A 9,602-nucleotide genomic window follows, 5' to 3' on the forward strand; every position below is an offset into this window, starting at 1 on the left:
GGGAGGGGATGCTTTCAGGCTGAGACACTCTCTGGGGTTTTGCTGAGCGGAAGCTCTGGGCCCCACTCCTGCAAAGAAGTGCACTGTGCCGTGACCCAAAGGAACGTTTTCCAGTGTGCAGGGCCAGCCATGCGAGACTCCCTGGAGGACAAGAGCCTCTGACCACAGCAGCTGAGGGCAAGGTCTGTTAGTTTTCCTTCTGTTCCTGCAGGGCTTTCTACAGAAGAGTCCCCTGAAGAAGCAGGAAACTTGCCCTTCAGAAGGTGCCCATGAGAAATGCCCTCTGGTGAGGTCACACCTATTTAAATGAGTTCTTGTGTCACTCTTGGGCTTTCAGTTTGGGAGAGTTTTTTGTTCTTCGGTGGGTTTTGGTTGTTGTTGCATTTTATTTTTATAGCTGGGGAAAAACGTATGGAAATGGTACCATTCCTCTTGAAACCTCCTATTTTGCTAAAAACCAATTTGAATCCAAGTCAAGGTGTCCCGATAGAAGATGTTGCCAGGACTTCTATGGGTCTCCTTTCACACAGGTACAGATAGAACAAAAATTTCTGCCTCTGCCTTTGCTTTCAAGCTGGCACTGTGCTTGTCTGGAATTGCAAATGCAGCTGTGGCCAGAGAACCAACTCTGTACCAGTGAGGCAGTAATGCCTTAGCATCTAGTGTGCTCTTTGCTTCCTCCAGCAACATAATGGTACATAACCTACTCATATCCCCATATTCCCTAGTCATCCTGCGGTTTAAGCATGTAAAGTTGGATTTAATAATTGTCTTGGTTTATAATCCAGTCTCCTCCAGAAACCAGGTCCTTAGTATGAAATTTGCAAAGAAGCCTTAGGAAATTAAATGCCCAACTCCAGTTGCCTTTCACTGGCACTTCGGTCTGTGCCTCCCTCTGGCTCAGTCTTCCTTCTGGCTCAGTTACTGCAGCATCCCTGCTGTCTCTGACAGATCCCAAGCAGGATAAAGGTCTCTTTTACATGTGCCCCAGTACGTGGTCGTATGCCTCTAGTCTGGTTACTCCATAATACAGCAGCTTAGACCACAGGGAAGTAATTTACCTGCAGGGTGAGAAATGTCAAACCCTGACATCCGTTTCTGGGAGTGCATGGCTAGGTGTTAGCCTAGGTCTCATTTACCTGGCTGTCCAGCAGCACAGTACCACAGGTGTGCAAAACAAAACAGTTGCTCTTGCCAGGATTAGAGCCATCTGTTTCTACACTGGATACGGGATGCTTTGTCCCATACTTGACAAAAAGCTTCACCCACTCCTCGGAAGCTCCCCGCGGACTTATTGCCCATCTATCCAAGATGCCCTTTTGCCAGAATACCCAAGTAACTCATTTTGGTTTTAATTGTACTGAAACTCTCCGCAAGGCAGAGGAAAGCTCCTCCTATTTCCTAGGTAGGGAGCAGAGCAGGGCTTTTATGCTCTCACATTAGCCTAGGGCTCATGCAAGCACACACCAAGTTCCCCGGTCACCCATACTGCCTCTGCATCAATTTGTACTTTAGAGCAAGCCAATGGCTCGCATGTGGGCATTGGGACATCTATGTGGTCACAGGTGGTTTGAACCAGATGGTGCAGGAAACTTGAGGCCACAGCTGGTCACACTAACAGGAAATATAGGTGCACCAGAGACATCAAATGGAGACTCACAGATATACTGAGAAGTCTAACTTCCACTGAAGCCTTTGGGACCTGGCACCTGAATACCTGTACAGTCACACAGGGGGTCTCCAGTAGAGCAGGCAATTGCACCCAAGCTGCTGCCTGCATCCCAGTCATCAGAATATTCTTCCTGTCTACCTTCACAGCCAAAGCACATAATTCATTGCTGTAATGGTATAGAAAAGAAGCAGAGTTAATAAGATAACAGTTCCATGTTGGAAAAAGGAACCTTAATCATGCAGTGACACAGCAGACAAAGACAGCAAATGCCAACAGCGAGTACAGACTCAGCCAGGCAGCCACCTACAGAAATTTCCCCTCAGCCCCTTCTGTGTCTTTGTAAACATAATGCCAGGCTCCTCTAGCAACCAGCCCAGGAGTCAGAGAGAAGTCTGGCCGCTCCACTGGCTGCTTCGTCTGACTGGTGTGAAAAAGACTTCCTCAGCCACAGAAGTCAAATCAAGGCAGTTACTATGTCTCATGAAGGCTTTCAGAATAGCCAGGAAGCATTGCTATAACAGGAGATTCAAGCCTTGAGACGCTCAGGGAGCATGGAGGGACAGGCAGGTATTGGGCACAAGTTGTCTTGTCTAGAAACTATCAACAGGGAATGGCTGACCTCGAGATATAGGTTTTGATCTCTTCTCATGCAGGCTTGTAATTCTGGCTTACCTTTGAAAATACTGCACGTGTCAAAGAAAAAATGCAAAGGAAAAATACCAATTAAGTTACCAATTTTGTTCTACGTAAAACATCAGGTTGTTAGTACTGTTTTGTCATTGCAGAAAGAAAAAAAAAAAGAAACGCAAACATACCATTAATGGACTTCTAAGATGGAGGATTAGATTCAAGATCTGAATCTAATCATCTTGCAATATGCTCCACATCATATACCTACTGATTCTGAAAACAGCACAAGATAAAGGGGGAAACAAGGTGTGTTGCCATAGGGCTCCTGCTTGCTGCTTAACACTTGTCAGACAAATTGAAACACGATTGAATAAGCAGTCAGAGCTTCTTGCCACAGGACGTCACAGTCTACGATATAATTTCACAAATATACATTTGAGCTTCTGAAGAGTTCAACTGAATAAAAGCAGGAGAAATGTGTAACAGACAGACTTAACTGCTAATAAGCTCAGAAAGGTATATGCATAGTAAACCAACCTCTGAACAACCTACAAGCTATTATATAAAGAAGATTAATGTTAGTTCCATATCAGATAAGTCACGGGGAAATGTTTACGAAATTAGCTTCTTCCCTTCAGGTATATTGTATTATTCCAGGTTAAAGGAACAGCATGGTGCAATGCAAATGACGGCAGCGCAGTTGCAAAAATGAGCATCATCTATGGATCCATACATTTAGAATGAAAAACCTGGAGGAAGCAACACCTACCTGTATTACGATCAGTAAAGTATTCGAGCAAAGGTGGGTCAAGAGGAGTGAAATTATCTTGAAAACAAGAAAACTGATTTCCTGTAAAGTCATAACTGTATTGCCCTCAACTGCTTTGTTCCTTATCTTTTTTATTAGTTGAAAAAAGTACATATCAAAAAAGGCACAGAAATAAGATTTCTCACAGGTTTCACTTTTAAAAAGGAAAATTTTCTGGTATGTAACCACTGTAACCTTTGATATAATACCTGCATCCTGTTATTGTTTTTATGAATCATAGTCTTCCACTTGATTCATAGTGATGAATGCCAACAAAGCAGCAATGCTGCCCTGTGTTAATATCCCTGCTGGAAAATTAGCATCATGCCTTATCATTTGCCTCTGTTGAGCCATGCATCTCTTCACGAGTACTATCTCCCATGCTATGCTAATGCTTACTTATTCATTACAATCTTCAGCTTTTATCTCAGTTATGAAAAACAAATCAGAGCTCACTTACATTTTTGCCAGTGCATATTCTGTGTCAGGACGGAGTCTTTTTTCTCTTTGATGAAGATAGCTTGGCTTTTTAATAGCTAACGTGTGTTTGACTCCTTTACGGGGATGTGATAACTGACTGTCAGGATGTTTCTTTCAGCTTTTTAAAAGCCCCATGTTCCCGCTGAACCCTGTGATGTCATCACATCCTCCAACCACAACGACTTCTATATTTTCCCTTGCTCTATGTTGTTCTTCATGATGCTAAACAGTTCCTCCAAGAGCAGTGAACTCTGGAAGATATTATGCACAAAAAGACACTCGATATCACCAAAATGTATTTGAACAAACAACAAACCTGGAACCTGCCACTCATGGGGCTTTTACCATAGATTTGCAGAATTAGGTCAAAAGGTTGTACAGCAGAAAAACCACGAGGGTCTTTAATTAAGATTTTGACCTTCTATGGCACTAAGGATGGTCTTGTTTCACGTAAGACAGCACACTGCTGCTTCAGATGGCATACCTATTGGCTCCATACACTTCAGCTAGACTGAACTAGCCCACACACCATGTCTGCCTGGCCCTTTAAATGCGCAACACACTTAAAATACAAAACTGGAGTGTTTGCTCCTGCCTTATGAGAATCTCAACTCCCTGGGGCCACTAAATTTGAACTTATGAGGAAACACCTGTAAACACTTCAAGCCTCATTAAACGAGGGCGTCCTTCATTTAAAAAAGAAACCCTTTTTTCTGTTTTGTTTTTATCAAAATACAACACTTCCTACTAAAGAAGAGATGGCCTTTCCAAAATAGCTTGCAAAGCCAAAGGAAGGCTGAGGGACACTTGCCATAGGAGTTCAAATAAGTTCTTAGCGTTAATAACAGCACCATTACATCTTACCTATTCACACACCATTGCATGAACATGACCTCTTAAACCTCTAAAATTCTTTCCTCTAAAAATCAGACCATCGTGATGAATTTTCACAAGTAACACTGACTTGGGAGCTTCATTCCCAGAGGAATATTTGTTGGAGGCTGCACAGTGAGTTTAGGATTCTGGCATTCCTATCTTTCTGTTCAGTTTTTAAATCACTGAATTGCCATGGCCCCAAAGTTTGCTCTCACAAAATTCTCTTCCCATAAAAAGAACAAGGCAGGATCTGGTCAGTTCTTTGGCCAGGAGTCTATTAAAATAATTTCATTCTTTCAGGGATGCCAAACACCTCTTGAGAGTAGGTCCATTTTGTGAACCATTTTGCAACATACCGTTAGTACTATATTTAATGGAAAAACCCAGATTAATCAAATGAAGATGAATGCTTAATTGTATTCCCTCTAGTTCAAAGATCTGTCCAAAAACCACAAAGAGGCAAACCCCAAAAGCAAGCAGAATTGAAAGAAATAAGGAATGTGTACCTCCACATGGCTGCCCTCCAAAATAGCACCCATCTCCTCAGTTCTCAGGCACAAGGGCATTGTTTAGCCACGTTTTGCATATCTGCATTAATGCTTGCTACCAGCCACACAGTATAATATCCTCTCTGCTGTTGAAGTGCTTAGTGACAGCAGGCAATCTGTTTGCTAATACTTCATAGGTGGACAGGTAAGCTAGAGTCTAACTCATAGCCCAATATCGTCAGATAAAGTGAGGAAGACTATTGAAACGGGCTTCAGTGGCATTTCAGTTACACCACAGCAGGAAGAATTTGGGGACTCTCATATCTCCGATATGAAAGCAGTATCATATTTCTCTCTAACCTAATGGAACTTCATTTTAGAAATGTCTTAAATTTGTAGAATTAAGATAAATGCTTGTAATGCAACAGGAAATTCTTCCTGACAAATTATGTTCTTTGGAAAAATTTTAATTGTGCTTAGAAAATCTGTGGATAACATTAAATCACTCAGGATTAAACTGTTTTTAAGGTCTTTATATCAATACTTAAAAATATGAAACCAGGCAGATAAAGTCTTGTTATAATAAACAGCTAAAATGAGGAAGTTGCAAAAAAGGGCATGTTTTCCACAGATAAAACAGCCAGCACTATTTTGGTGGCTGATAATCATCCATTTCCATATTTTACACAGAGTTACCAGATAAACTTTTGACGTATTAACAAAGAATCACTCTCCAAAAAGTAACTTCACAGTTATACCTTAAGATATAAAGGGGCATGGGTGTGTAGCTTGGTGACCACACACCATACCAAGCAAAATAAAAGCTCTGTCAAGTATAAGCCTCTTCTCATTGCATGCATTTTACAGAAAAACTCAATTCTGTTAAGGACCATTTTACTAATGAGGTCCAAAGGAAGAGACAAAAGCAGAGAGAAAGATGAAAAACATCACTTAGCAAGTATTGTATTTGCCTCTTCTTCTGACAACTCTTCGCAAATCATTATTCAAGTTTATAGTCTATAAATATGGTTAGAGCCCAGACTATTGTTAGATGATCAAACAGCATTGACAGCAGGAAGGCTGCCTGTGGATAGCTGCACCTTTAACAGATACTCAGAAAATTAACTGCAGCCTTTGCCACTAGATGACTAGATGCAAATCCAGCTGCGTCCTGTCATGCCTTGACCAGTTCACCCTAAGACCAAAGCAACAAGTTCTATGTCAGGCTACATGTTAGAGTCAATCAAACCTTGGTTTGGCAAGGAACATCTCTGCCTTGAGTCAAGGTACAATTTCTCATGTTTCTGGTGGCTACACTTTGAGTCATGTCCAGAGACCAAAAGATTCACAGGCAGCATTGTCATTTGGTCTACCGCCACACACAGCTGTTCAAAGGATAACCTGAAATTAGCTGCAAAGCACATTAGAGCATCCATGCACTGTATACAGTGCAGAAACCCTTCTCTTTAGACCTGCAGTGAGATGCATTTCTCCTAAGCAGGGTTGGTGGCTCTGTACACACAAGAACCAATCCACAGTTGCAGCAGATCCCATTGGATGCCTGCAGCTGATCTCAGCAAGGATGGTTAAGAGCAGAGTGCAAGGATGACTCAGACTGCACGTGCCTTATCTCCTCTTCCAGCCAAGATGAACCAAGTGTGGAAGAGAGATGCCCAGCACCAATCTTTCCTTCATTAAGGTATGCGGGATGTGCACCTCAGACAATGCTGGCTGGAAAACAAATACATCAGCTACAGCGTTAAGAAATCTGCAGCTCCCCTGCTAGTAAACCACCCACCAGCAACCAGCGGGCAAGACTTTCATCTGACCACTCAAAGAAGTTGCAGACAAATCCACCCTTTCCTCTTTTACACAGCAAAGACTGCCTCCGTATCCCATCTTGCCTGTGGGCATCAGTGGATTCACTAACATCCACTGCAAATGGCAGAGCCATACAGTCTCTAAAGAAACCTCTTGCCCCAGTTCCCCTCATTACAGAAATGCAGATAAGCAGGATAAAGTGATTGAGAGAAGACAGTTGTTCTGTAATCTTACAGCTAAGCTCACTGCAAATACCAATGGATATGTACTATAAGTCTGACACTCCTTGTAAGGGGGAATTAAAATGAAGAACTTTGCCTACTCAGTGCTGGTAGCAACATGGCCCTGCAAGAATTTTGGACATACAAATGATATAAAAACATAGGGATATATTATGTTTGACAGTTTGAACCTGAGCTTTATCTCACTCTCTCATCTCTTTGATGTTGTCTTATTCACAGGACAGGAGTTGAGCTCATAAGTAATTTTCTTCCAAAAGTGGATTAATGGTGTTGACAGATGTCCTGGGTGTTGGTTTTTGTTGTTGTTGTGGGGTTTTTTTTGTGGATTTGTTTTTGTTTTGTTTTTTTGTTTTTTTTTAAAAAACATGTCCATATTAGCACTTTAAATCTGCCATACAACATAAGAAGTATGAATATATAAGTAGTAGTTTGATATTTCAGAGAGCTTTGTGGTCTACAAACACAAACATTTACCTTTGAGAATACAATAACTAAATTAATAAATGGATCTGTACCTCATAGATTTGAATGAGTATTTAAAAAGCAGCCATGCTTAGAAAAAATATCTCTCATCTCTCATACTTCTTTCCTAATCAATCAAGAGAGAGAATAGAGGAAATTAAAAGTTGAGCCTTATTTGAGGCAACAAGATCTGACATCTGACTGAAAAAGATTTGCCATTTCAGATTACAAATTCTAGAAACCATGTCTTTACTCTATAGCATGACATTATATGTGAAAACATAACAAGAAACAATCCAGAATCAAAGCCTACAGGGTACGAGGCCAGGATTCGTTCCAGCAAGCTTATGTAAATCACATCACCTAACTTTGGAATGTCACACTGCACCCTGTTGAACTGCCTTGGCAGAACCAAAAGAACAACATGCATCTCCAGAGGTATGAGTCACCCAAGTCCGAATCGCCTTCTGGAAGTGCTTTTCTCTTTTAGTAGACCACAGAGCAGGACTAGTGCTATGAGGCTCCTGATTCTGGTAGTTTGATTAAGCATTGAAAGAGCAGCATGAATGAAGGCCTAAAAAACCTCAAAGCCAAAGCCCTTCCCCAAAGTCAAAGTCTCTGCTGGATGCAGAGATGCGCCATGGCTTGCCACAAACAGTGAGAAAGTAGCTGATTTCCTTGAGAAGCACAAGGGATGTGACAACTACCATGAACAAGGGCTGAGGACGATGGCAGTGAGCTGCGTAGCGTGTCACAATGTGGAGTGAATTTTCATGCTCTGTCTACAGACCATTTGCCAGAGAACAAGTCCTCAAACATTTCTAGAGCATGTTTGAAGCAAAAGTGTTACTCCGGCCAACAGGGTCATGGGGGTAGGAAGAAAAATTTTAAATAAATAAATAAGAAAATTTCCCATGCTCAGCAGAAGCTGGGGCTGGTGTGAAGGTTACCAAGACTCCATGAGTCACAGTAGGAGGGAGATCATAATAACCTGATCAGATGGATTTACCAGGCAGGGCAAGAGATAGTTTTAATGAGAGCTGTAACAAATCTCAATGACTCTCTGGATAATGCCAGAATTTACTACATGCCCCACTGAACATGGCCTAAAAAATGGACATATTTCTGATGTCACATGGGCTCAGGAAAGGGTGTGATACAGGTAGAGAAGATAGCATCTCCTGCTGCGACAGCCTGTTCCATCAGCTTTTTATGTTACAGACTCAGAGAAGCATAGACATACTAATTTTGCAGCAACTCCTCATCAATAAATACCCCTCTGTTTTTTTTGTGGGTTTGGGGGTTCTTTGGTTTTTGTTCTGTTCTTGGGAATGCTGCCCCTCTACAGACATATACACTGCAAGGCAGGGCCAGGAACAGAGCTGAAATAAGGGGTATATACATCTCATCATGCAACACGGACTGAGGCACCTAATAGGAACTTCAGTGCTTTGCTCAAGGTCATATAAGAAATCTGTAGTACGGCTGTGAACAGAGGCCAAACTTTTGGGGATAGCCTTGTACACAAGACTGCTCACTAATCACGTGCTTCCTGAGGAGTGTATCGCTTTTTTTCTTTTTTTAAATACTGTAAGTAACATTGAAGCAAGCATGGTACAATAAACTCAGTGATTTTTTTTTCTTCTTTCTTTTTAATTTTTATGTGAGCCTCACACCTCCCACTTCACCCTCTGAAACAAGTTCTGATTCATACCTCAGCTTTGATAGGGAACAAATGATGCAGCCTTCATATATGCTCAGTGCTAGAGATTAAGTCCTTGGGCAGTGTAAATCACCATAGCCCTCGTGACATCTCAGACAGTGAGGATCTGAACCTGGGACATTCCACGTCCTCTCCAGTGTTACTGCACATATTTTTTCACACAAAGAAATGTCCGATACTGATCGTGCCTAACATTGGGCACAGAGGAAAGCATGAAATCCTTCAGAACTTCTGCACACAGATACCTAAGTGAAGCTATTTCCCAGCATCCTCAAGAAAGTTCTGGGTTCTAGAGTAAAAAGAAAGTAAAAAAAACAAGCCAACCATATTTTTCACACTGAGATCATGTCTGCATTTAGAGAGACGAGAGTTTCCCGTGAACAAGGAGGGTTTTTTTTTA

Source organism: Pelecanus crispus, chromosome 19 (genome assembly GCF_030463565.1).
Source record: "Pelecanus crispus isolate bPelCri1 chromosome 19, bPelCri1.pri, whole genome shotgun sequence".
NCBI lineage: Eukaryota > Metazoa > Chordata > Aves > Pelecaniformes > Pelecanidae > Pelecanus > Pelecanus crispus.